At 46.4% G+C, this 27067-nt stretch overlaps 3 long non-coding RNA genes across 4 annotated transcripts in view; 1 reads left to right on the top strand and 2 right to left on the bottom strand.

Annotated features, from left to right (window-relative positions):
- Positions 1-518: 518 nt before the first annotated feature.
- On the bottom strand, positions 519-14036 carry LOC131811169 (uncharacterized). The gene is made up of 4 exons (XR_009345836.1): positions 13905-14036; positions 9828-9953; positions 6951-7100; positions 519-799 (listed from the first exon to the last, which is right to left on the bottom strand). It is a non-coding gene; the product is annotated as an uncharacterized LOC131811169 (long non-coding RNA).
- Positions 14037-14041: 5 nt separating this feature from the next.
- LOC131811174 (uncharacterized) lies at positions 14042-26421 on the top strand. Of its 2 annotated transcripts, none has more exons than XR_009345839.1 (4): positions 14042-14107; positions 16336-16506; positions 21483-21664; positions 23476-26421. It is a non-coding gene; the product is annotated as an uncharacterized LOC131811174 (long non-coding RNA). The 2 variants fall into 2 exon arrangements; XR_009345840.1 differs by having other exon boundaries at positions 21483-21668.
- LOC131811177 (uncharacterized) overlaps positions 20844-27067 on the bottom strand; it is a 33511-nt gene continuing 27287 nt past the window's right edge. Inside the window, exons 6-8 of the long non-coding RNA XR_009345841.1 lie at positions 23611-23722; positions 22839-22925; positions 20844-20980 (exon numbers count right to left, since the gene is read on the bottom strand). This is a non-coding gene — a long non-coding RNA (uncharacterized LOC131811177). The remainder of the gene's footprint in view (positions 20981-22838; positions 22926-23610; positions 23723-27067) is intronic.

The following is a 27067-nucleotide window of genomic DNA, read 5'->3' as shown; positions in this document are numbered from 1 at the left end:
GACCAGGAATCTAAGCTATCACGTTTTGTACATAGATCTAAGAACTGAGTTGAAAGAAGTTTCAAAGCAGTAAGGTCACTTCCGTTCTCTATCAGTAGCTATGCATTAATTCTCCCATAAATTCATCATGTCTCTGAGTTAATAGAATCTTTGAAGCTAAATCAAGTCAATTTCCATTGTCCCATTGTGGAGCTTTTGAACCGCGTTCACTAAATTATCCTATTTGATGGCTACCTTGAAGATGGCTTTTTGGTGATCCTATGAAAACCCCCAGCAGCAGTGTGTCCCAGACTTTCCACACCACCCCATTCGTTTCATTATTTAATGGCAGCTCAAGGCAAATAAATGCAGTAAGGTATACAGTAAGTAAAACAGATATCAAGATAATGTAATGTGATCGCAAGAACACAGAAATGGACATTAAAAACCTTAAAGGTACGTCTTTAAACAGACCTTAGATTCCTTATTTGCACAATGAGGAACTTATTGTGGATTTCTCTAGGAAGCTGTTACTCAAAATGTCATTTACAGACTGTTAAGTATGGACATTGGGATTAAGGGTTTGTCATAGCCAGTCTCCAAAATACCCCCAGTGATTCTCATTTCTATCATCTCTTTCCACATCAAGTAGGGCTAACAGGTCTAACCAACAGACTGTTAGAGAAATCACAGTGTGACTTCTGATGTTAGGTCATTAAAGATTTTGTGGCTTCTACCATGCAGTCTCTTGGTTCACTTGCTGTGGAGAAAACCAGCTGCAGTGCCATGAAGACGTTCAAACAGCTCCATGGGGAGGTTCCTGTGGTCAGAAACGGAATACTTTTAAGTCTGGGAACAAGTCAAGGATGCCTACTATCATATCATCTATTCTACAGTGCGCTGGAGCTTCCGACCAATGATATAAGGCAAGAGAAAAGAAACAGAAAGCATGTAAGTCAGAAAAGAAGTAAAATTGTCTTTTCATAAATGGAATGATTATTTATGAGAAAATGTGAAGGAGTCTCCAGGGGAAAAAAAAAGAGAAGAAGAAAGAAAGAAAAAACCCAACTAGAATTAATAAATGTAGCAAGGTAACAGAATACAAAAACCAACTATATTAACATATACTAGCAGGGGTGCCTGGGTGGCTCAGTGGGTTAAAGCCTCTGCCTTCGGCTCAGGTCATGATCCCAGAGTCCTGGGATCGAGCCCCGCATCGGGCTCTCTGGTCCATGGGGAGCCTACTTCCTCCTCTCTCTCTGCCTGCCTCTCTGCCTACTTGTGATCTCTGTCTGTCAAATAAATAAATAAAATCTAAAAAAAAAAAATTACTAGCAAAGAGCAGTGAGAAATTGATAATAATTTAAAATACCATTTAAAATAGCATAATAATATTAAATACTTAATGATAGATTTAACAAAATGTCCAAAACCTACACTCTGAAAACTGCCAGGCACTGCTAAGAATAATTAAGGAAGACCCAGGTAGATGAAGAACAATACCATGTTCATGGTATTTAATATTGTTAATTTTAATTTTAATTTATTGAAATTTAATAATAATTAATAATAATAAATTTATTTTATTAATTTTAATTTATTAGATTTAATATTGTTAAGGTGTCAACTCTCCCCAAACTGGTATGTACATTCACCACAATCCCACTTAAGATCCCAGGAAGCTTTTTAGAATTTAGAAATTCCAAAGTAATTCTAAAATTTGCATAAAGTACAAAGTACCCAAATGAAAAATAATTCTGGAAAAAAACAAAACTACCTAGTCATCTACTTCCTAGTCAAAACAGTAAGGTATTGGTGTAAGAATAGACAATGGAACAAAGTAGATAGTCCAGAAATACACACATGTATATGGTCACCTGATTTGACAAAATGCCAAGGTGATTCAGTAGGGTAATTCAAATGGTGCTGTAATAATTGGAAATCTATATCCCCCCCCCCAAAAAAAACAGAAAGAGATGTCTCAGTCTTTCATGTCATGTAAACTCAAAATGAATCATAGACCTAAATGTAACCCATAAAAATATACAACTTCTATAAAACAACATAGGAGAAAATTTTGCAATCTTGGGATGGGCAATGATTATTTAGGTGTCATATAAATGGCATAAATCATAAAATTAAAAAATTGATAGGTTGAACTTAACATTTTAAAAGTTTGCTCTTTCAAAGATACCATTCAGAAATTTAAAAGGCAAGGTACAGACTGGGAGAAAAATACTCGCAAAACACGTATCTGATAAAGGACTTGAATCCTGAATATATAAAGAGCTCTTACAATTCAAAAATATGGGACAACTCAACCAAAGTGGGGAAAAGATTTGAACAGTACTCGCTAAAGAAGGCATACAATGGAAGACGACTCAGCAATTAGTATTTACTGATATATGCAATGGATCCCAAAAGCATTTATTTTTTCAAAAGCATTGCTTTAAGTGAGAGAAGCCAAACACACACCAATGTACTGATAAACTTTTATCCACTCATTATCCCTTTGTGACCATCCAATGTACTTCTATAGCAGAAACAAGATAGGGGCACCTGAATGGCTCAGCCTCCAACTCTTGATTTCCCCTCAAGCCATGATCTCAGAATCGGAGACTGAGCCCCATATTAGGCTCTGTGCCCTGCATGTATCCTGTTTGGGATTACCCAAACAGAAGCAAGTTCTGCTTCTTTCCCCTCTCCCTTTCCTCCTCCCTCTCCCCTTCTCGCCACCCCCCCAATAAATAAATAAAATTCTTAAAAAAAAAAAAAAAAAAGAAATTAGATACATACTAAATTATTTCTTCTAGTTGTAAAATTGGAACAGTAAAATTCCCACCCATCTACATCACAGGTTTGTTGTGAAAGTAAATCAAGCCTTAGAACAGTAGCTGTCACCTAGTAAACGTTACATACCTGGCTGCAATTAGTATTTACGTGTTCATATTCTGAGAACTAATTATTAGGTTAATAAAAAGTCAAAATGATAAATCTGCCAAATTCATCTTAAGGGAGTGTTAAGGATTTTTGTACGTATAGGAAATGTGGAGTCAAGATACCTGGGAACTGTCCAGCCTCCTATAAGTAATAAGCCATCAAGTGAGAACAGGATCAGGGAACTAGGAGCCTGCAGGGCAAGACCAACACTTGCCTTTTCTAGACGGAGAAAAGGAAATCCAGAGACAGAATGGCTAAAAGAACAGACCTGAAATCCCAGTCAATAGCTCCAGTCCCTGTTTGGGGTTCTTCTCCAGAATGCTCTGCCATAGGTAAAAAGGCTTTTTTTTTTTTTTTAAAGTGCTTCAGAAAAGCCAGACGCATGACACATAAGAGGTAGCATGAGCGCTATAATGGGGCAAATAAATCCAGACCTGCAGATCGGTTCCCAGAACCCACATGACAACGCACACCCTCGAGGTGCCTTGTGATTTGAAAGGTAACAGGCCACCAGCTCACCAAATCTCCTGTGATTCCTGATCGAATCCTCCCAGCTGTTACACCTGGGAAAGATACGACCGTGTTCAGCCAACAAAGACAAATTCAAAAGAGGCAGCAGCAAGTTCTGCTGCACAGTGCACGGCCACCAATATTCAAATGTGCCCCTCGGAGCTGTGTCTAATGTCAGTGGCATTTTTTTTTTAAAGAGATATATCCGTTTCAGTCGAGGCTTTTATTTCCCTTTCCCGGTTCTTCAGTGCCTGGACTAGAGAAAGGGGTTGGGGAGGGGGCGGTGTGCTGGAAGAATTACCGGCTATATGACTTTTTAATTTAACGCCCTTGAGGAGAGGGCAACAGCAAGGAGGCAGGATAGAGGTTTCAGGGCAGCGGGCCACAGGCAACAGCTGTTAGTGCCACACCTTCCATGAATATGGGTTGCAGCTGTCTCGGCCATCATTCTGTCAAGGTAATGCCTTGCTTCTCATTGTCATTGTATCTCAGAATCAAACTATTTGAATTCCAGACACATCGACAGCACACTGACGGGCCCCTGCCAATTTTTGCAGCTGGCTTGGAAAAGAGCATCACGAAGCATTACTCATTTATACGACTCCCAGGCTCCTGTTGTAAATTCAGCGTGCAGGACTGCCTCCAGGTGTGGCCCATCAGCTTAGCTCTCTAATCCTGTAACCCTTTACCGCCAGCTCCCTCCCATCCATGTGTGCAAAAAAAAAAAAAAAAAAAAAAAAAATCCCCAGGCCAGCTCTTCTACCTCTTTGAGTTTCTGTTCTTGTAGACAGAGTCCCAGCTGTGGGCGCTGGCCTAGACACGGAAGCCGCCTCTGCTGCCTGGGTCAGCCCTGGGGGGTGGAAATCCCGAAGCACAGAGCACTGAACTGTGTCCACAGCTGCCTTTCCAGCATTTTCATACAGAGAAAATCTGGCTAAAATGAACAACCGTCCTAGAATAACAATGCGGCTGATGATGCTTCATTCCTTGTTGGAATACGAGGGAGAAAGGATGTTTTGTTTTCTCTTAACGATTTTATTTATTTGTCAGAGAGAGAAGAGAGAGCACAGGCAGGGGGAGTGGGAGAGGGAGAAGCAGGCTCCCAGCTGAGTAAGGAACCTGGTGCAGGACTTGATCCCAGGACCCAAGGATCATGATCTGAGCCCAAGGCAGACACTCATGGGTGTGTTTTAAACAAAAGGACTACTTCCAAAAGCTTCATTACATAGTCCCACCAGCAGCCCCCTGCATAGAAGAGCTGCCAAGAGGGGGCTCTACAAGCACAAGTCTGGGGTTCTAGGTAAACTGTGTCCTGCAGGGATCAGCAATGATCGCATTAATCCAGTCAGATTCTCTCCCTTGAACTGACCCATACAGAGAAAGTCACAAAAGCAGAAGAGAAAGAGGAAGAAGAGAGGCAAAAAATGAGTTACTCACATGGCTGGAGTGTGGTTTGCTGGAAAGAGAATGGAGAAACTTGATACCTTGATACCGGCCCAAGCCCTGGATTAGTTTTCCATTCTAGGATTCTACACCACGGAGGCTCACAATTCCTATTTTCCCCATGAGATCCTGGTGGTTGGTCTTCCTGGGTATCTTGGAGATAGACTCATGACCGAGAAGCCTGTTTTCCTTGGTACCATCGGTAACCGTATAACCATCTATGCGGGAGCCAGATTACGTTTTGATTCTTTTAATCGCAGCCGACTGGAATCTCAGGGTACCAAAACCTTGAACTGGGCAAATGGGTTTCACAGATCATTTTATTCCTTATTAAGTACACTGCTCTAAGCAGGGCCACCACCAGGTCCTACAGCATTTTATACAAGTTTGGGAAAAGCCACCCCTTCTTCAAGTTAAAAAAAATTCTATTAAGGGGCACCTGGCTGGTTTACTTAGTAGAGCATTTCCCTCTTGATCTCAGGGTCATGAGTTCGAGCCCCATGTTAGGGGCAGAGTTTACTTTTTTAAAAAAGTTGTATTAATTATTTCTCAACAATAACAATTGCTTAAGAGAAAGCTATTCTTATGAAATACACAAGTAAGTTATTCATCTTAAAATAATGGAAAACCCAAATGTTTATAATACTAGAATCCTAAAGTCACTTAGATCTAATAATCTGTCATAAAATAGACATCTTGCCTTGGAAGAAAAAGCTGTTCTGTTTTGGTTTTTTTTTAAAGATTTTATTTATTTATTTGACACAGAGAGAGATCACAAGCAGGCAGAGCAGCAGGCAGAGAGAGACGGGGAAGCAGGCTCCACGCCGAGCAGAGAGCCCAACATAAGGCTCAATCCCCTAGGACCCCAAGACCACAACCCGAGCTGAAGGCCGAGGCTCAATCCACTGAGCCACCCAGGTGCCCCAGAAAAAACTGTTTTTGACTGTTCTAATGATTACTTTTTTTAACAGCTCATACCTTATAGAAGTGATCATCAGATGGATAGTCTTATGGAAGTGTGGGCTTTACGTTAGTTTTAACATATTTAATTTTGAGATGCTACATTTTTCACTGATAGTGTGCTGGTAAAATCAATTACACCTTGAAAATTTCAGTTATTTGGAAATGGATCCAGTAAATTATTGTCACAAAAACACTGCAATTTTTTTTTAAGATTTAACTTATTGAGAGACACAGAGAGAGAGAGAGAGAGAGAGAGAGAGAGAGAGAGCAAGTCATGGAAGGAGCTGAGGAACAGGAAAGAGCAGGCTCCATGCAGAACACAAGGCCCCACTCGGGGCTCCATCCCAGGACCCTAAGATCATGACCCAAATGGAAATCAAGAGTCAGAAGCTTAACTGACTGAGCCTCCCAGGTGCCCCAACACTGCAATATTTTGATGGGAGATAGTAGGTTTTAAAAGCTAATCTTAAAAAAAAAAAAAAAAAAGTTAATCTTAGATTGTTAGTTTTTCATACATTAATGAAGAATGTCTGAAATTATTTAATAATGCTCATCAGTCCATTTCAATTGCACATTTTCACCTGGCTTTGGTACTTTCTATTGATAGTAATTCTCCAAATCATAAAATAAATCGAGACCCTTGCTCCTCCAAGTGCCTAGGATCAGGGCATCACCAAGAGCTTGTTAAGAATGCAAAATCTCAGGTTCTACCCCAGAATTACTGAATCAGACTTTGCATGTTCATAAGATCCCTGGAGAGTTTGCATGCACATGAAAATTTGAGAAGTACCGATGTAGGATTCTGAAAGAAACATGATATTCTTTTAGCAATATAAGCCTTTCTTGAATGATTTTCTTAGTCCATAATGTGCTTTCAAGGCAACGATATTCATTGACTTTGGGTTCCTGTCTAATTTTGCTAATGTAGTAAGTAGTTCCCCTTATCCAGAGGGGGATAGGTTCCAAGACCTCCCAGTGGCTGTCTGAAACCATGGATAGTGCTGATGCCTATATACACTGGTTTTTTTCCTATACACACATGCTTATGATAAAGTTCATATTTACTATAATAAAAGTTATAGGACTGCGGTCTCTCTCTCTCTCTCTGGACTCACCCTTCTCCTTGGGATGAGGTGAGATGATAAAATGTCTAGTGATGAGAAGGGAAAAGGATAATGTAGGTGTTGTGACACATTTAGGCTACTGTTGACCTGGTGAGGAGTCAGAAGGATCGCTGGCTTCAGATTGCACTTGACTCTGGGTCACTGAAACACAGAAAGTAAAGCCACGGGTAAGGAGGGACTACTGTAACATTGATCTTACCTTCACTCCAAATTAGTCCTGAGCAATGCATCTTAAAGAGGATATTTTCATAAGTACACTTTTGACTTGTATTTTTAGAATCTATGTTTTTATTCATATCATCAGTAGGCACTACATGCTCCCCCTAATTAAGTTTTAGTAGCAAGATGGCATCTACTCAATTTTCCCATCTCATATTCAACAATGATTTTAAATTTTATGTTCCGTAAATGCATTTTCAATATCCTCCAACATTTGGTTGAAGCAAAAAGAGTAGTTACATAATTTCTTGGATGATATAAAAAATTCAGTGCTGTCGAAGTAGATTTTTGCTGCATCATTTAATACCAAATGTAAAGAAGATGCAAAACAAAAAACAGAAAGCCCTAGAAAATACTGAGAATCTTCTATAGTGACCCACTGTGTTCTCTACACATACTTGTGGCATTGCTGTATCCAATTTCTCCTTGAGTCAGGTTTTATGAGTAGTCTTCTGAAAATCCATATATGCTTTTTTTTGGTCTTGTCATGTTATGTTGTTTACTCCTTTGTCCAAATATTCATATATTTATTTTTTGGAAGTCCACAAGTCTAATCGCATTATCTGTTCTACATGGCTTATGCCAGGGGTTGTAGCTTAAATAATCAAATAGAGCACCTGGATGGCTCAGTCAGTTAAGCATCTGCCTTAAGCTCAGGTCATGACACCAGGGTCCTGGGATCGAGTCCCATATTAGACTCCCTGCTCGGTGGGGATCCTGCTTCTCCCTCTGCCTCTGCCCCTCCCACCTACTCATGTGTACTCCTTTTCTCGCTTACTCTCTCACTTGCTCTCATATAAATAAATAAATCTTTTTTTAAAAATAAAATAATCAAATAATATTTGCATTTCATACCTTTTTCAAAAGTAATTCATTCATTGTGTCTACCATAATTTTAATTATATGGTTTTAAATTTCATGCCCTAAAAATGTGCAATACTATTTGTGAATCAATGTACCCCTTATGTTACCGAATTCTGTACCATTTCTGCCAAAGGAAGGCAATTTTCATCATTGTAATTGTAGTTTCCTGGGTAATCTTCTCCCTCCATGTAGACCTGCCAAAAAGTGTGTCTCCCAGTGTGGTTTCTCATTGGTGTGGTATCTTTGTTTGCCTCTCTCTCACTATACGGTCTCTCAAACCACATTTTGACTTTGAATTCTTCACACTATTGTTGAAATGCATTTTACCTTCTGCTCATTAGTAATATGTGATACCTACTGCCAGTCCTTGCACACATTTTCATTCCTCAGTTGATCTCTTTCCCCATCTTTGAAGAATTTGCAATACAGTTAAAACACAGAAATCACAAAGATAGAATCATACGAGGGTTTTGATGACCAGTTAGAATTTATAAATAATTTCTGAAAACGTTCTACCTGTGCTAATGATAGTTAAATTTGACAAAGTGTGGTGAAAACTTGATGAAATTTAATGAAAATGTATTTAAATGAAAAATTAACTTTCTTACAAAAGACAGACAAATTTCAACCAGATTATTGTTAATACTCAAATTGCTAAAATATTCAAATTACATAGCCAAATACCTGGATAGGTAATGTCCAGTTTAATGTTTTTTTTTCCCCCTTCTACTTTTCCTCAAAGTTAACAGTTACACTTGGCATAAATATTTGTGGTAAATTCACATCCTAATCCAGCAGCCTTTGTCCCTACCCCCATCCATCCTTTCCAAAAATGTACCCAATGATCTAAATTATTGTTTGTCATTTTCCTCTGTTTCCTGATTCTGAAACTAATTTTTCAAACTCTTCCATAGTATCTGAGCAAAAAGTCAATAATGAGTATTTTCTTTTAGAATTTACATGTATGTAACATACAAAATATATAAGTAACAAGCTGCTAAACACCATCAAGTGTTAACGTTCTTACTAACAGAATATCATAACAATAGGCAATTGCTATTATGTAATTACCAGATCCTTAAATAGTAATCTCTCTAATTTATGTGCATATAATTTATTTTGTGGATTATTTGACCATATGTAGTTTGAGGGTGATTCATATAGTAATAAAAAGTCCTTGTAGATTTACACTGGGAACTCAGCAATACCTTTTTGAGGACAGCGAACAGCAGATGTTTTGATGCAATGTGAAACATTAAATTAGCAGGTGTACTGATAACAATGGGATTTGTTTTTAAATACTCACCTATCAGCATATCAATGAGAAAAGCAGTTTCTTGTTTAGAAGCAGAAATGTTTTCAGACGACGTTAGATCTGTGGTGGATTTTGATTACTGACTCATTTTTCCTTTGTGCACGGAAGCAGAACAAAATATATTAATCCTCTTAAAACAGACACTTTACCGCCATCTGCCGGGAAGTTATAATCAACAGACCAGTCCCCCATGTTGGCAATAAGCAATATTAATAAATGCACAAAAATGTTCAGAATAATAAAGACGTCTGATGTGACTCATGTCCCCTTAGACGAGGAGTACATGTGTGGTGTCCCCCTGTAACAATCCTATGTGGCTGCCCCAATCCCTATCTAGATTTTATTCCTGTTGCTTTCAAATTTCTGCCAAAGGAGAAAAATTCTGATTGTAAAACCATTGTTGGGCCCAACCTGGTATTATTGCTTGTTCATACTGTGGGCTGAAATCATGGGAGGGGGATACAACTTACAATTTGACTTCTGCAGAATGACGACTCACTCCAGCAAGTCACCCTAGGAGTTCAGGACTTTTGTCACTAGCCGGGGGACAGAAGACAGAGTTGCGCTTGGTCTCCTTGTGGCTAAAACCACTGACCCTACAGGGGGTGGGAGTAGAGGAGTGGGTGAGCCCAAGCAAAAGATCAAACGGAAAAACTTCTTTCTAAAATTAGGGATGAGCCCCCAGGATCTCTGAACAAAAGAACTTTAGGTCGGGGTGGCGGGGGGAGGGAGCTTTACACATATTAGTCATAAGTCTTCAGTGCAAATTCACAAGCATCTTGCTAGAAAAGGTTAACACGACCTCTGGCATGCTTTGCTTAGAAACAGTGGTCATAAATCCATTAATATTTTCTGTTCTCAGAAGAGGACAAATTGCTAAATGACAAGGTGATAAGAAAACCCCATTACACAATCCCTATGCTCTTAAAATACTGAGTTGAGTCTATACGTTCCTTGCAACTAATAGCAGAAAAAATTAATATTACCAGTAACTACTACAGGGCAGCAAGTAGTCCCAATACCTTATGAGTACCCAGTACTCATAAGGAGCCTGCATATGTTGAATGAATGAGAAAAACTCTACTCCAGAATTACCCAAAACAGGCCAGGTAAGCACAGAGCATGCAGAACTCGGGGATGAGGGCAAGGATTCCAGAAGGAGGTGTGAGCTGAGTTAGGTCTTAACAAGGATGCAGAAGGTTTGCAGGAGGAGATGAGAGAAAAGGCATTCCAGGTGGAGATCAGAGTAGCAGAGGAGAAGCAGGAGTACCCAGAGGGCACCCAGGATGGGAGGGAAGGTCAGGAAAGCATGGTGACAGGGTCTAGGGAGGTCTAATAGGGGCCACTGGATCCGGTGACCTCCAAGGGCGTGAAAGCCAGACTGCAAGGGAGGATAGTGACCGGGAGAGGAGGGAGGGGAGGGAATAGAGGAGGAAGTTAATTAGGCTACCCTCCCTCTCTCCTTCTGTTAACTTTTTATTGTACAAATACATATATATGTGTATATATACACAATCCATATATATAATATATATAGTACAAATATATATACTTAGTATAAGTTACTATGCATTTATATGTAAATATTTATAATAAAACATTTCCTGCTGTGTTTTATATACATGATATGTATATTTTATGTATGCTATATACAGCAAAGTGTACATAGTATACAGGTCGGCCAAGAGCTGATTTCGTGACTCTTAACAGCATAGATGAGTTTTCAGAGCTACTTCTTTTTTTTTTAAGAAGTAAAAGGAGATAGTAAAAGGAAAGAAATGGGACAGTAGCTTGAGTGGTAGAGTTAATGGAAAGGGATTTTTTTTTTTTAACCTTAAAGGAGCATGATCTTGTCAACAAGAGGAAAGAGGTAAGAGGGAGGGATTCTATATTTAAGAGAAAGAGGAGCTAATGGACATGAAGGGCATAGGCTCAAGATAATGGATGTAGCTGACATTGAAAGTAGAGAAGAAACTTCACTCTGGGGCAGCAAGACAGCAGCAGAGGGGTCAGTGGCTGGGCGTGTGGCCCCAGGGGCCAGAGAGTCCTGGGTTCCATCTGAGATCTACCATAAACACAGACAGGTAACAGTTACTCTGGCTCTTATTCTAAACTTGAATCATCAGGATAACAACTGAAACAGCAACAAAAATAGCAATGACCTCCCCGTTGGAGTCTGATATACCTAGGATCACCCTGAAATGGGACCCGATTTCAAATTAACCTCAGCCACGCTCCCTAGAAGCCTATCCTGACCTTTACCCCGCTCGATAACCTTACTGCCCACTTTGTGTTACCCACGGAATCTCAGAAAGCACTGTGCCAGCCTCTGAATGTCCCAAAGATATTCCAAAGTCAAGTCAGTCTGATATGCTAGGGATAGAAGCTGAGATCCCAACACTTATGGGGACCTGGGCCTTCAGGGCCTCCCCAAAGGTTACTCTCTAATGGGTGTTACCACTAATGGGTGGTCCTGGAGGGAGAGGATGGCAGAACTCAGTTGGTCCAAAGACAGAGCCTATCATCTACATTGAGATAACCAGAGCAGAATGTGGCCAGCCAACGTATGTTGCCAAACCTCCTTTCCAAGGCCCATACCAACTCTTCTTCCAGGGGTCCATATTTCCCACAGAGATAGGATTGGGGTAAGAATGTCTTCGACTTCATCCCATAGTCCCTGAACTCTGACCTCCTGTTGGCCCCAATCTTGTCGGAGAAGCTCTCTCCCTAAAGGAACTGGAGTTCCGTGGCTAGGACAGACTCACAGATGAGGCTGGGCACACCTGGGGCTCTAATCCACAAGGAGTGAGAGAACACTGGATAGAAAGTGAACATAAAAAGCTCCCTTGCAACAAAATCAAAGCCAGACTCTCTAAGATGGGAACTGAAGGACAAACTGGTAGAAAGAAGGCCAGGCCACTAGCAGACCCTGGGGGCCACAGATTTGTCTTCTCTTTGGGTAACCAACCACTTACTGGTTTCCCTGCCTCTGACATTCTGGCTTCACAGGGGCACTGTTCAGACTTACCACTCTCTTAATTCTTCGAGAGCCATGTGAGACAAGACTGGAAAGTTCAAACAGAACCTTAGCAAATGCTGGAGTAAAATACAAACTGGAAGCAGCATGGGGTACAAATTGGGCCACAGAGTTAGAGAGATCACAGCATCCAGAGAGGAGGTGAAACTTGCTTCAAGATCTCTGGAATCCACATGAAGTTTCTGCTGCCTTGGTTATATCCAAAAGTTAAAAAAGAAACCCAGCCCAGGGGTGCCTGGGTGGCTCAGTGGGTTAAACCGCTGCCTTCGGCTTGGGTCGTGATCTCGGGGTCCTGGGATTGAGCCCTGTATCGGGCTCTCTGCTCAGCGGGGAGCCTGCTTCCTCCTCTCTCTCTGCCTGCCTCTCTGCCTGCTTGTGATCTCTCTCTGTCAAATAAATAAATAAATAATCTTAAAAGAAAAGAAAAGAAAAAAAGAAACCCAGCTCAGAAACAGCGGAATGTGGTGGTTAAGGGACCAGACCCCAGAGCCAGATGGCAGGAGTTCATGCTCCAGCTCTGAGATTTGGGTGACCTTTGACAAAGATCTAATCCCTGGCTGCCTCAGTTTCCCCACCTTAAAAACAAAGGTGTAGTAGTGCCTACAGCATAGAGTTTTTATGGGGATTAAGTAAATTAATCTATGTGAAGCACTTAGTCTTTGTCTCACAGCAGGTATGAAGTAAGTGTGGAATTTTATTATTGTTATGGACTCCCTCAGTGTGACTAAGGGAAGAGAAGTGGAGCCCACCTGGTAGACAGGCAAGGAGACATGAATGAGATCCAGGAGATGGTGGCTACCAAGGAGGATGGAGGCATGAAGGAAAAATGAAATCCAGGGTGAGAAGGGGTTGGGGGATGTGGAGGAGACATTCAGGTAAGACTGAGATGGGAAACCCAGCAAGAGACCCACACATTCCTGAGCCTGGCTGTCCTCAAGACTCACCATCCTTCCCACTGGGTAAGAAATCCTGAGGACTAAGGGGTCCGTTCCCTCAGCCTGTGTCCTCCCTTCTGGCTGCTTAGACCTCGGAATTCCAGATTCAAACTGCAGCAACCTACCGCCAGGCTCTGCCTTCTTCTAGCTACACCATCTCCGGATTACAGACTCCCCCCGCCCCCCCGGTGGGCACACCCCTAGGCTCACAGGTGGCCAAGGGGCAGCTATTTGTAAGAAGGTATGAAAGCTTAACTCGCGGGCTGAGGTGTCTGTCGTTTGTGCGCTGGCGGGAGGGGGGCTCATGGTGGTAGACGGAGCTGGGGCTGGGGGGTGAGGTGTCGCTGAGGAAGTAAGGGGTCTCCCAGTGCGGGGAGAATGTCCCTTCCTGTCCTCTGAGATCCTTCTGAAAACCTACGCGCTGACGGAGAGCGGGTGTTCCTTCCCCGCCAATGTTGCTGTCTGACCCACTCCGGAATCACTGAGCCCAGGGGCGCCGCGAAACCCGGCGGGGTCTTTGGGTAGAGCTGGGAACCTAAGGGACCTGACATCGGGGAAGCCAGAAGACAAGTAACCTGATTTCCGGGCGCAGATTCCAGCCGCCGCTCGGCTTTGGGCGCAGGTGTCCGCGGAGCGGGGCGTCCCGGCCGCCCCCGGGTGGGAGGTGCCGGGCTCCGCTGCTGCACGCCCACTCCACCCCCAGCGCCAGGAGCCAGGCCGCCCGGTCACACCTCGTCAAACTCCCGGCTTCGGGCTTTCCTGCGAGGACGCGCCGGAGGTAACGCAGCCGCAGCGCCGCGGTTGTACCGACGGGCGATGGTCACCCACCTCTTGGGGGGCGCGGGGTGGGGACCCCTGCCTGCGGCCCCGGCGCCGTAGGCTCCCACCCGCGTGGCGCTGCAGCGGGGCCGGGAGGGCCCTGCGCCCTGCTCTTCTGCCCTCTCGGCGGCACTGGGCGGACCGCCGGACCCGGACCCCCGAGGCGGCTCCGGGTCCCCGAGCGCGGCCAGCGCCACCTGCCGGACGTCGCCCGTGCCTTCGTCCCGGCGAAGCGGGGAGAGAAACCCGGAGCGGCGGGCGCAGGGCTGGCAGCCACCCGGGAGCTGGCTTGGTACCCGAGAGGGCTCCGGGAGGGGGTGGTGATATCACTTGGTGCTCAGGAGCGAGGACGTAAGCCTGGGGAGCAGCTCCTCCTTTTACCCCTGCCCTTGCAGCCCGGGCGGAGCGCTCCGGGTGCTTTTCGGGCGTCTGTCCGCTACCTCGCGGGATCCTAGGGACCGGGGTTCGCCTGGTGGCTGCTTGGGGATCCCCAAGCCGGAGGGGAGAGCACAAGATCCAGCGAGCCCCGCAGCGCAGCTGGGGAATGGCGCTTGCAGGTCGAACGCAGAGAGGGACTCGTTCTTTTGCAAGAGGCAACGTTTGGGGACCGGGTAACCCCTACCCCTTGTCCCAGTCTGACCAGGAGGACCTAGAAAAAGGCTGTCGGGTCTCTTGGCGCTGCAGGGTGCCCGGGAGCAGGTGGGTGTTTCCAGTGAGGGGCGCACTTCCTCCTCTAGCAGCAGGCTCACCCCTTTCGCCCAGCCTCGGGGACTCGGGTCTCAGTGTAGAGGTTACAGCTGAAGTCTCTGGCCCCGGTTTGATAACGATGACGGAAAAGATGGTCAATGATAGTTATTAATAGTAGCATATAGCAGCTCCCTAATGGGAGGCTTACTGTTAGCAAGCGTCCTGTTAAGCCCTCACCAAACGTGAACACTAATCCTCTTGCTGAACCCTTAAAATATCCCTGTAAGATTTATTCTGGGACTTGGAGAATTTTGTATTACACATATAATATTTACATATGATATGACCTACTAGTTATTAAATAGCATATAATAATATGTATATTTGGTTGACTGGTATTTCATAATGACTATGGAGACCCCCTGCTTAGAGCTCAGCTTCAAATTGTCTCAGGTGGGGAGGCTCTATCTGATCAGACTAATATATCTGGAATATTTGGAGTCAGCTGGGGAAGCAGAAGTCATCTGAGGAGAAAACTGACAGGAAAACAGGATCCTCCAGTACAAGCTGCGTCTCTTTTGGGAGAGGAACCCCTGGGTCCACCTACTTGCCTCTTAATTACAGATGGTCTCTTGGGTTAGTCCCAGCTGGGACATACGCAGAGGTCAGTGGTGTTTGAAGTGTTCAAGAAGATTGGAAGCTGGGAGGAAGAAATTTATATTTATGTTATCTTTTCTTACCTTACCTATGTCTACAAACCTTTAGCAGAATCAGCAGTGACCATCTCCAAATCAGGTGCCGTTGCAAGCTATTTCCGTGATTTATTTTTTATTTTATTTATTTATTTATTGCCACTCAAATATCGGAATAGACCTATGAGGGATGTATTATACAGACGGGGAAACTGAAGCATTAGGGGAAGTTCCTTGCCCACGGTGGCCCAGGCTTATGCGATAGAGCGGGCAACTCATCCTGAGCCTCAGGCTCCCACTCTGGCTGCCTATTCCCCCAGCCCAGGGGTGCCCCTTCTCTGACCCAGGACATGCACTGTCTCACTTCCCCTGCTCTGGGAAGGACAGTGACAAGGGGAAAGCATGAGCTGGCCCTGGCAGAGACTGTGACAAATCATCCCTTTTCTTTGATGCCACATGCTTTTTAATCAAAAGAGCTAGGTAAGACCAGGCTGGCCACCCAGAGGAGCTAGAAGTGCTCCCGGGGAAGCTGGAAGTTAAAATGAACCTCTTCGGGGCACCTGGGTGGCTCAGTCAGTTCAGCGTCTGCCTCCAGCTCAGGTCATGATCTCAGAATCCTGGGACTGAGCCGCACATCGGGGTCCCTGTTCAATGAGGAGCCTGCTTCTCCCTCTTCTGCTTCCCCTGCTTGTGCTCTCTCTCTCATACTCGACCTTGTTCTCTGTCTGTCAAATAAATACCATACCATAATATAAAATAAAATGAACCTCCATAGGATTCAGCCCCAGTCCCCTCACCTCTCCTACAGGGAAGCAGGCAGGTTGAGCACTTCAAGCCTCTGCAGTCTGTTACCGACTCCACCAAAGCAGACACACCAACCGAAGACCCAGCCATGATGACGTATTTGTGGAGTGAGGTACTCAGCAAAAATGCCAGCCCGGGTGTGTTCATAGTTCCCACAACACCACATGCTCAGACGGTGAGTTATCACTCCTGCTTCCACCTGTTGTCTAATCTCTCAGAACACAAAGAAGTCCGTATTTGTGGGTTGGTGAAGCAAGAGATGTTGCAGACCCTGGGTTTTCTGGCCTTTCCCCCACCCCACCACCATTCACAGAGATGGGTAGCGAGAAGTGCTGATCTCAGAGACTCCCCTCCAAGCACTCATCTCTCAGGGGAAGGGGCCCATAAGGGAAGCACAGAAGGGGCTGCTGGCCATGGGGCTCAGCCCTTCGCCTTTGTTTCCTGAGGCTCTCAGGCCCTGGATTTCACACTGGGAACTGGGGAGCATAATCAGCTGCCCCTTTGTGGGGCCCTGGGCCTGAGCTGTCACAGGAGAGGCAGTAAGCTAACGTCTCTATTCCAAGTGTTTAAAAAGTGTTGGCTCTGAATGATCACTTATGTCACACAGAGAACAAACAAAAAACAAGAAGCAATTAGATTTAACCCATGTTGATATTTTGAAATAATGTGCTTTAGAATTCTTTCTCTCAGATTAAATAAATATGCTCCTAAGAGCTGTATCTGCTCCTGAGAGGAAACGTTCATGGAGTTGGTGACTGACTCCCATGTATATTGTTATATTGTATAGTTACTTTCCTTTAAAAAAAAATTATTTATTTGAAAGAGAGCATGTGAGCGCGGTGTAGGGGACAGAGGGAGGGAAAGAAGCAGGTTTCCTGCTGAGCAGGGAGCCTGCTGTGGGGCTGGATCCCAGAACCCCAGGATCATGACCTGAGCCAAAGGCTCAACTGACTGAGCCACCCAGGTGCCCCAATATATCCAGTATTTTGTACTTTCCTACACAGCTGTAAAGGCAAGAGAACTATGTCATATGGCTTTCTGTGTTTTAATTTTCATGAGGGGCATCGTACCGTATGAGAGTTTCTTCTTAATGAACCCGAGACTCCTTTACTTGACTGGGTATCTGTTCCTGAAGTATTGTGAAGATGGGAGGGTCTGGCAAATCACCCGGCTGGTGACTTACTCCAGACAAAAAAAAAACCTTTTTTCCCATGACTTTTGTCCCCCCAAGTACATTTTGTTTTTTTGTTTTTTGGTTTTGGTTTTTTTTTTTTTTTTTTTAAGATTTTATTTATTTGTCAAAGAGAAGGAGGGAGCACAAGCAGAGGGAGAAGCAGATGCCCCACTGAGCAGGGAACCCGATGTGAGACTCGATCCTAGGACCCTGAGACCATGACCTGAGCCGAAGACAGGTGCTTAACCCACTGAGCCACCCAGGCATCTTCCCAAGTACATTTTGAAAGGCAGACAGACGTCTGGGACTGAGCTCTCATTGTCCGTGTCTTTTGTCCACAGTCTAGGTGAATAGTCTAGCCTAGAAGGGACTGATCTCGTCCTTTTCTCGAGAAGGAATAAGGGAACAAGCCCATTGAGAAGTTTCTTGCTCAAGGTCACAAATCAGTCACTGGAGAGAGAGGAACACTCATCCGATCATTTATTAATTAACTAACAAATATTTATAGAGTATCACCTGTGTGCCAGGAACACAGGTACCTGGAAAACCTCAGGGAGTCAGAAGAAGGGCATTCCTATCTTTTTGCACTTATATTCTAGTGGTCTGAAATACACAGCAAACTAAACATATAAATCACTTAATATTCACAAGGGTAAGTGCTGTGGAGAAAAGTGAAAGGCGATCATATTTAGGGACAGTGGGCCTGTAGGTGGGGGGCCAGGTTGCAGAATTAAATAATATGGTCAAGATAAAACTGACTGATGCGTTGGGATCTGAGCAAAGACGAAAGGAAGTGAGGAAGAGGGAAGAATATTCCAAGCAGCAAGGACACCAGAGCAAGCGCCCGAAGGCAGGAGTTTGCTGGCCAAGTTGTAGGGACTGCAAGGAGGCCATTGTGACTGGGGTGGGATACTGGAGGCACTGAGTGAGGGAGGGACTAGGAGGGGAGGGGCCGAAACGTCAGTGATGGGCCACATCGTGTCGGGCCCCATAGGCCATGAGGAAGATTTCGGTTTTTATTCTGAATGAAATGAGGAATCCTTATAGGGTTTACATGGAGCAGTGACTTGATCTCATTTAGGTTTTAGTATGGTCACATTGGCAGTTTTGTTGGGAGGAAACCATGGTCGGGTAAAGCATGAGCTGGAGGTTCCTGGGAGGACAAGCTAGCAATGTAGGCCAGACACGAGGTAGCCTTTCCCAGGATGAGCAAAGGAGTGGTAAGAAGTGAAGGGGTCCTGAGCCATCCGCTCCGCTGTTCCCTTGTCTCTGCGCTCTTCCCTGTCTGTTTTCTTATCTCATTCAGGTCTCTGCTCAAGTAGCATTTGATTAGAGAGGCCTCCTTTGACCAACTTGGGTAAAATGTGAATATCGTGCCTATATATGCCCTTCACCCCAACCTTATACTGGTTTTTCTTCATAGCGTTTATCACCCTCTGGCATATCTCTTTTTTCCTCTTATTTCCCTCCCCTGACCAGAGGAAAAGCATTCGAATAGTAAAGACTTGGTCTGCCTTGTTCACTGCCGCATTCCCAGGGCTCAGGATAGTACCTGACCCATCACGGCAGCTCCAAAGAGATGTGTTAAGTGACAAAGGCCGTGAGTGGATCTCATCTTCTGTATTAGTTATCTACCACCGCATAACAAATGACCTGCAGATCAAGGAGCTTTCAGTAACAGTCTCTGAGGGCCGAAATCTGAGGAGTGGCCTTATGGGACTCTGTGACTCAGAGCCCCTGTGGGGCTGCTGTCCAGCCGTCAGTTAGTCCTGCCCTCACCTGGAGGCTTGACTGGAGCGGGAGGATCTGGTTTGGTGGTGAATGTCTCACGGGATGTGGCTTTTGGCAGAAGGCCTCATTTCTGAGTGTTCTTCCTTCCCTCAGAGCAAGTTATGGGAGGGAGAGAGAGACAGAGAGAGAGAGAGGTGGCTTTTATAACCTCACCTCAAAAGTGACCTGTCATACTTCTGCCATACACTCCAATCACATGGACCAGCCTTGAGATGGTGTGGAAGGAAACTACACAGACACATAAACACCAGAAGGCAGTGACCGTGGGGCCCATTGTGGAGGCTGAACACAGCATTCCTTTTCCTCAAGACCTTTCTGCTTCCAGCTCCAGCTCATCATAGGCAGTAAACTGATGACCCACAGCTGTATTCAGGGCACGTGGTGTGTGTGTGTGTGTGTGTGTGTGTGTGTGTGTGTTTTATTTTGTTTGACAGAAAGAGAAAGAGAGCATAAGCAGAGGGAGAGAGACAAGCAGACTCCCTGTTGAGCAGGGAGCCCAGCACAGGGCTGGATCCCAGGACCCTGGGATCATGACCTGAGCGGAAGGCAGCCACTTAACTGAGCTACCCTAGTGCCCCAGGGCATATATGTGTTTTGTTTTGTTTTGTTTTGTTTTTTTAAAGCAAAAGCCATTACCGTGTTTTAGGTTATTAGGGGCAACATTTCAAAATAAGGGGAGGGCAGGGACGCCAGGGCGAAGGCCCGGTAGTGAGGGGGAGGGGCTGGATGACAGTTGGGCAGTTGGAATGAGGAGGCCAGGACGAATCTGAGACAGTTGGAAGGTGGCCCTGACCAGGGCAGCGGGATGTGGGAGACAGAGGAGAGGCACGAGGCAAGCAGAAAAATTCCACAGGCCAAAAGAAAGGATACAGAATAGTTTCCTGCATGGAGAGAGGGAAGTCAGGACCGGAGATGATCTGAGACAGGGTTTCATCTGCCTTCACCATACTCGAGACAGAGGTCCTGCCTTCTGGGGCTCACGGCCTGGCGAAGGAGGTAGGGATACTCAAAAGAATCTAGCCTGCAAGGCTGAATGAAAGAAATTTGCCCAGAAAGCTGCAAAGCCAGCTGGGTCAATAGCAGAGGAAGGGGTTGGACGAAAGTCTGGGGCTCTCTGAGACCAAGGCTGGCCCAACAGGAGGCGGGGTCCGGCAAGCCCAGACATGGGGCTGGGATAGGACTGAGCCTGGGGGAAATAAATACACAAAGCTTTGTGAGTAAATGCATCAGGGAACGAGAGAGTTGCTCAAGGGGGAAGGAGGAGTCCATAACCCACCCTGGAGCACTTGGACAGCCAGGGACAGAAGGCTGGAGGGGTTTCAAGGACAGGGTCTGGAGCCCGACCGCTTGGATTTGAACCCTGGTTCTGCACCTGGTTGGTTGTGTCTTCCTCGGTGGGCATCACCTCTGGGCTTTAACGTGCATCTGTTGACTGGCTGCTTGGGTGAAAGCAACACCTACCCATGAAGTAAAATGAGGAGAAGGTCGCTCTGTACCAAGTCAGGGCTGAGTCGATGCCAGGCAGCGCCCAGGGCATTAGAGGGGGAGCAAGAGCAGCTGGAGAGGCTCCCAGCAGCACCACGGTAGGGCACCATCTCTGAAGTTCCAGGGAGGACAGGGCTGTAAGGAGCGTGGGGTCGGGACCGCAGCAGGGAACATCTACTGAGCACGCGAGGGCAGCCACCTGCGAGGAAATGTTACCCGCTCAAGTTTACCAATGAGGAGACGGAGGCGCATAGACAGGGAGTGAGTGGCACAGGGGCCCAGGGCGAGGCAGATGTGGACCTGGGACTGGAAAGCCCATCTGTACAGCCCTTCAGCCCCGGTGCCCACTGCCCTGCGGGAGCCTGAAGGCAGCGAGGAGATTGACCCTGTGGGCGGGGCCAAGGGCGTGGGGGGCGGAGCAAGGTGTGGAGCAGGGTTGGACTGTAGGTGTGCAGGGGAAGGTTCAAGGACTGGCGGCACCTGGCACTTTCTTTTAATGAGGTTAATGGAGCCATTAATGTGTTTTGTTTGTTTGAGGGAGAGTGAGCGAGAGAGAGAATGAACAAGTGGGGAGGAGGGTCAGAGAGGGAGAAGCAGACTCTTTGCTGAGCAGGGAGCCCGCTGTGGGGCAGACCCCAGATGAAGGCAGCCGCTTAAATGACTGAGCCACCCAGACGCCCCATTAATGTCTTTTTCAATAGGAGAGGAGCCGTGGTAGAATTTATTTTGAAAGCTGCCTCTACTTCCTCTGTGGGATGTGAATGGAGCGTGCGCACAGCTGAAGGGGGGAAACCCGGATGACCCGGCAGCGTCCTGTAGCAGAACGGCACACTGAAGAAATCGTCCAGGGAGGGACCCGGGACTCTTGGCACCTGTGAGGACAGTATGTATACCTCCGTGCAAGGGTCGTGCTGGAGGTAGGGGGCTACTGGGGTTTGTGTGGGCAGAGAAGAGAGCACAGTTCTGAAGCTGGGCTCTGCTGCGCCCAAGGGACCTCTGGGTGGTCATGTCGAGCAGGAGCTGTGATTGGGGAGTGGTGCTCTGGATGGGTTCTGGGAAGGAGGTGATGGTTTGAGAGCTGTCAGCACAAAAATAAAAGTCCCAAGTCTGGATACAGTGTGGGGGAATCAGAAGATGGCTCAGCCTAGGAGAAATGAGGTCAAGGTTTTATTTTATTTTTTTAAGATGGGCCAGACGTGAGCTGACTTAGACACCAGTGGGAAGGAGCAGGTGTGCAGGAGCAGGGGCAATCCCAGTGTGGGGAGGGCACAGTGAATGGACAGGGGTTGCTGCGAAGTTTGGAGTCAAGTGGACTCTTGGGATCCACCCTGGGCAGAAGAAGGCAAGGTGCAGGGACCTCCGGTCCAAGGGGAGGGGAGACAGGTTGACAGAGTTGCTCTAAATGCCAGAGAACTGAGCCAAGAAACTTGGGAGGGAGCCCCAGTCAGCACGGAAGATGGGCTGAGCTTGGAGACCAACTCCCCCTCCCCGACCCTCAGTGGAAGAAAAGGCTGATCTTTGTCAACAGGACCCTGCAGCCTACGCACAGGGGAGGAGGTGGACAGGAAGCTGAGACTTGGCTGGCCCCATACAAAGGAGGGGCCGCAGCATCCCCCACCCCCTGCATTGCAAAGGCTTGGACAGAGAGGTATGCTGCAGAAATGAGGGTGCAGATGGCAGACCTCTGAAGCCAGGGCCACGGAGCTTGGGTGGCCCTTTTACAGGGGTGTAAGGAGTCTCCTGGGAGAGACTTCATCCTGAGAAACAACAAAGCCAGCTTCTGCTCCCTGGTCCTTCCACTCAAAGAGTAGGAAACTACCTAGGGGGTCCCATAGGGCAACAGCCAAGCTCAGCAGGAGAGGATGCATGCATTCGTGAGAACATCTGAGATGCTCATGGCCAGGGGACGAAGGACCCAGGTGGATTTGCAGAGATGTTGGGGAAGGTGAAGTGGCCGCAGGGTGCTCGGCTCCGCTTTCCCACCCCAGCCGGGGCCGCCTCGGGGTTCTCTGTCAACATCGCACCCACAAAACGCCCTTCACACCCCTCAGCGATACCTGCCATGTCCAGGGCTCCATTCAGGAGCCTATGGGGGTACATCCCAGGATGCTCACAGCCTCGTGGAAGGGGTGCCTCAATGCAGACTTTGTGAATGAAGAAAGAGCAGATTGGACATTGTTTTCCTGGGGTGGAATCCCACCGCACCTCCTCCTCCTGTCTTTTCACACCCAGCTTAATTCCAAGGTTGACCCCTTCCCTGGGATCCTCTGGCAGGTGACGATGCCAGTCAGGTGCAGCTCTCAGCCCGCTCCTGCCTACAGATGGGGAAACCTCCGCCCCCTGATGATGGAGTTCGTAGTCTTTAACCTCAAGCAGGCACAGCCGGGTGGGGGGGGGGGGGTCCTCTCTGGCCCACTCTTCTGAATGACTATTTCATACCTCCTTCTCCTCTGACCTTCAGGGAGCAGCCTAGGGCTTGGCGTGCTCCTTGGTTGGTGGCGGGAGACCAAGACAGAGCTCTGTGGGGTCTGTCCCTGCATGGCCCACTCCCCTCTCGGGCCCATAGGGATCAACTCAATGAGCAGATTCCCCACAGTTTGGCAACAGCTGCTCAGACACTAACATATCTTGCATGCTCTTGGAAGAGAAGCTGTTTTGCATAGAATTTCCGTTAATACTGCCCTTTTTCCTCAGTAGGTGCCAGGCTGTGGAACCGTGACAACTGCCCTTCACGACAAAAGGACTCTGTCCTGTCCTGTCTCTCTGTCTGCGGAGGGGAAGAAAATGCAGCTGCAAAGGCTCTGAATGCACAAGCCGGCTACGTCTCACCTGGGAGGGCTGAGGTGACTCCGGGCAGTTGGGGGGAGGGGGGGGGTCACCACAACTCGGACTTCTCCTGGAGCACTCCTGGCCTCGCGTACCACCTCCGCCTTCAGAGCTCCTGGCACCAGGGAGAAACAGGGTGTCATTCGGCCTAGATGACCTCTCAGAGCCTCCGTGCTCTGCCCAGCCTTGTCAAGAGTGGTCCAGCTGGGCTTTATTCCGTACCTGCCCCAGGGCCATGGTCCTTTGCTTCCTAAGGAATTCCCAATTATTGCCTCTTTGAGCCAATAATTATTTAGGGCGCTTTAAAAAAATGTTAGGTAAAAACATTTAAAAGTGTAGTAAGTCTACCTCTGTAACTAAGCGGCTGTTGGAAACAGGCATTTCCTCTTTCTTCTTTCTTTTTCTTTTTTTAAAGTATTTATTTGTTGTGGGGATGGAGAGAAAAAGCAGGAGCCCACACGCAGGAGAGCAAGAAGCAGACTCCACCCCTTCCCCAAGCTGCTTTCGGAGAGCCTGCTGCTGCCCCAAAGCCCCAGAGCTCTCCAGATACTGTAAACACTGTGGGGGGAGGCAGCCCCCTGCAGACTCCTGCCACCCACCCCCCCGCCCACCTCCCACGAAGTCTCACAGGGGCTACATGGCCTGGAGTTTCCATAATGATGGTCACGAGTCTTGTTAAGCTGAAAGTGCCACCCCTCCAGGCTGCTTCGGTAAGACAAGGGTGGGAAAGAAGAATGTGGGAAAAGAGTCCCGAGGGGAACGGGGTGGGGGTGGGGGCAGGGAGGGAAGGCAGGCCTGAGGTCCATTTTTTCTCTGAAATGACTTGCACACCTTTCCATCATTCCCCTTCACCTCCAGTGCCCCACCCCTCCTCTCTCCTCTCAGCTGCTACATTGCTTCCTGTTCAGCCAAGTAAACAAATGAACTCCCCCCCTCCTCCATTGTATCAACACCCATTCCATTTAAGTGCTGGAGGCTACCCTACTTCCTAGTCAAGGACATCCCTCCTGCAATTGACCTCTATCCACCTGCACCATTAGGCCCCTCCCCAAAGGGTCATCTTCCAGCAAGTAAAATCATGCCGAGAGGGTCAACCCTATGGAAGTATAATTTGTATATAAAATGCACCTGTGGTAAGTGTAAAGTTACATGAGTTTTGACAAATGTAGACCCCCACGTAACCACCCCCACCACCAAGGTCCAGTTTTAAACCGTTACCATCACCCCCAAAAGCTGCCCCCTGGCTGGGCAGCATCCCCGTGTATGGATAGGGCACGATTGGTTCACACATGGGCCTGCTGACACGCAACTGGGCCGTTCCCATTTTGGGGCTATTCTGAATAAAGTGCAGTGACTATTCCTGTAAAAGTCCTTGTGTGGAAACAAATCGCTGGGCCATATGATAAGGTACGTTTAGTTTTACTAGAAACGTCCAAACGATTTTCCACCGTGGTTGGAACATTTTTGGCATTTCCATAGCAACCCATGAAAGTTCCAGAGGCTGTACCTCCTATTACTGGGTCCCCCTTTGCCTAAAATCAGTCACATGTGGGCGCATGGGAGCCAGCCGGGAACTTTGATTTTGTTTACAATTTGTTTTTCTCTGGGGATGACCTCTGTTGACCATCTTTTCATGGACCTACTGGCTGTTCACATGTCTTCTTTTGTGAAGTGTATGTTCATCATTTGCCTATTGTGTTAGCTTTCTACAGATCGCAAGTTTGTCAGGTTAAACTGAAAAAAAAAAAAAAAAACAAAAAACCCAAGTATGTTTATTGACTCACAGTGACCGTGGGTCAGGCACAGCTGAGGTGGGTCTTCCCCTCCGGTCTCCAGGCTGCAGCCAAGGTGCTGGGCAGCACCAGAGTCCCACCTGGGGCTCAGGCCTCCTTCGAAGCACATGTGGTTGTTGGCAGAATGCCTTTCCCTGTGGCTACGGAACTCCTGGTGTTTTACTCCAACACCAGCAGAAAAGATCTATGGCTGCCTCATGAGCCTGGTTTAAAGGTTCACCTGATTATCTCAGGCCCACCTGAGATAATCTTCCTTTTGAGTGGCCTTAATTATATCTGTCAAAATGCCTTTTGACATATAATACGATGTGCTAATCACGGGAACGACATCCTTAATATTCACAGATCCCACTCATACTCAAGGAAGAGATGATTATATAAAGACATGGGTGGTCCTTGGGGTCACCACAGAATCCTTACCACACCATTTTTCATTGGTTGGTTTGTCTCCTTATTGAGTTATACGAGGACTTTATAAATTTTGGGTATAAGCCCTAGGCAGATCTGTGTATTGCAAAGATTTTCTCCTAGTCCCTGAGTTTGCCTTCTCATTTTTTTAAGACTTATTTATTGGGGGAGGGGGCACCAAGGGGAAGGGAGAGAGAATCTCAAGCAGACTCCACACTGAGCGCAGATCCCCACACAGGGTTCGATCTCGGGACCTTGAGATCATGGCCTGAGCCAAAACCAAGAGTTGGGGTCCTAACTGATGGGGCCATCCAGGTGCTCTGCCTTCTCACTTAATGTTTTTGGTAGAAATTTTTTGTTTCGATGAAGCCCATCTGTCAACTTTTATAGTTCATGCCTTTTATTCCTCCACAAGAAATCTTTGCTTACCCACAAGTATTTTCTCCTATGTTTTAGAAGTTTGGTGGTTTTATGGGGTACCTGGGTGGCTCAGTCGTTAAGCCTCTGCCTTCAGCTCAGGACATGGTCCCAGGGCCCTGGGATCCAGCCCCGCAGTGGGCTCCCTGCTTAGCAGGAAGGCTGCTTCTCCCTCTGCTTGTGCTCTCTCTCTTTATTTTTTAAAAAATTGTGCTTGTGCTCTCAATTTTTTTTAAAAAAAGAAGTTTTGTGGTTTTAACTCTCACATTTAGTTCTGTGACTCTAAGTCCACCTTTGTGTGATGTGAATTAAGAGTTGAGATTCACAGAACACATGGTGGCGCAGTCAGCTAAGCGTTTGGCTCCTTGGATTCAGCTCAGGTCACTATCTCTGTGTTGTGGGATTGAGCACTCAGTCGGGCTCTGTGCTCAGCCTGGAGTCTGTTTCAGATTCTTTCTCTCTCCCTCTCCTTCTGCCCCTCCCCCTCATGCTCTTTCTGTCTCTAAAATAAATCTTAAGTGAATCTCAAGTCTTTTTTTTTTTTTTTTTTTTTTTCCAAGCAAGTATACCATTTGTCAGCAGTATCTTCTGAATACGCCATTTCCTCCATTGAATTACTTTGGAACTCTAACTGAAAGTCAGTTAAGTGTGTGTATGTGTGTGTGCACAGTGTATTGTATGTATCATACATGTGTATTAGATAACCATTTCTAGACTATTCCACTGATTTCTATTTCTATACTTGAATGTACCGTAATCTCTTAGATAACTATATATTTACATTAAGTCCTAAAATTGGGCAGATTACATCCCTCAGCTTTGTTCTTTTCCACAATTTTTTG

Source organism: Mustela lutreola, chromosome 1 (genome assembly GCF_030435805.1).
Source record: "Mustela lutreola isolate mMusLut2 chromosome 1, mMusLut2.pri, whole genome shotgun sequence".
Lineage (NCBI taxonomy): Eukaryota > Metazoa > Chordata > Mammalia > Carnivora > Mustelidae > Mustela > Mustela lutreola.
Note: the sequence above shows the minus strand (reverse complement) of the source record. Positions and strands in the feature narration are given on the sequence as shown.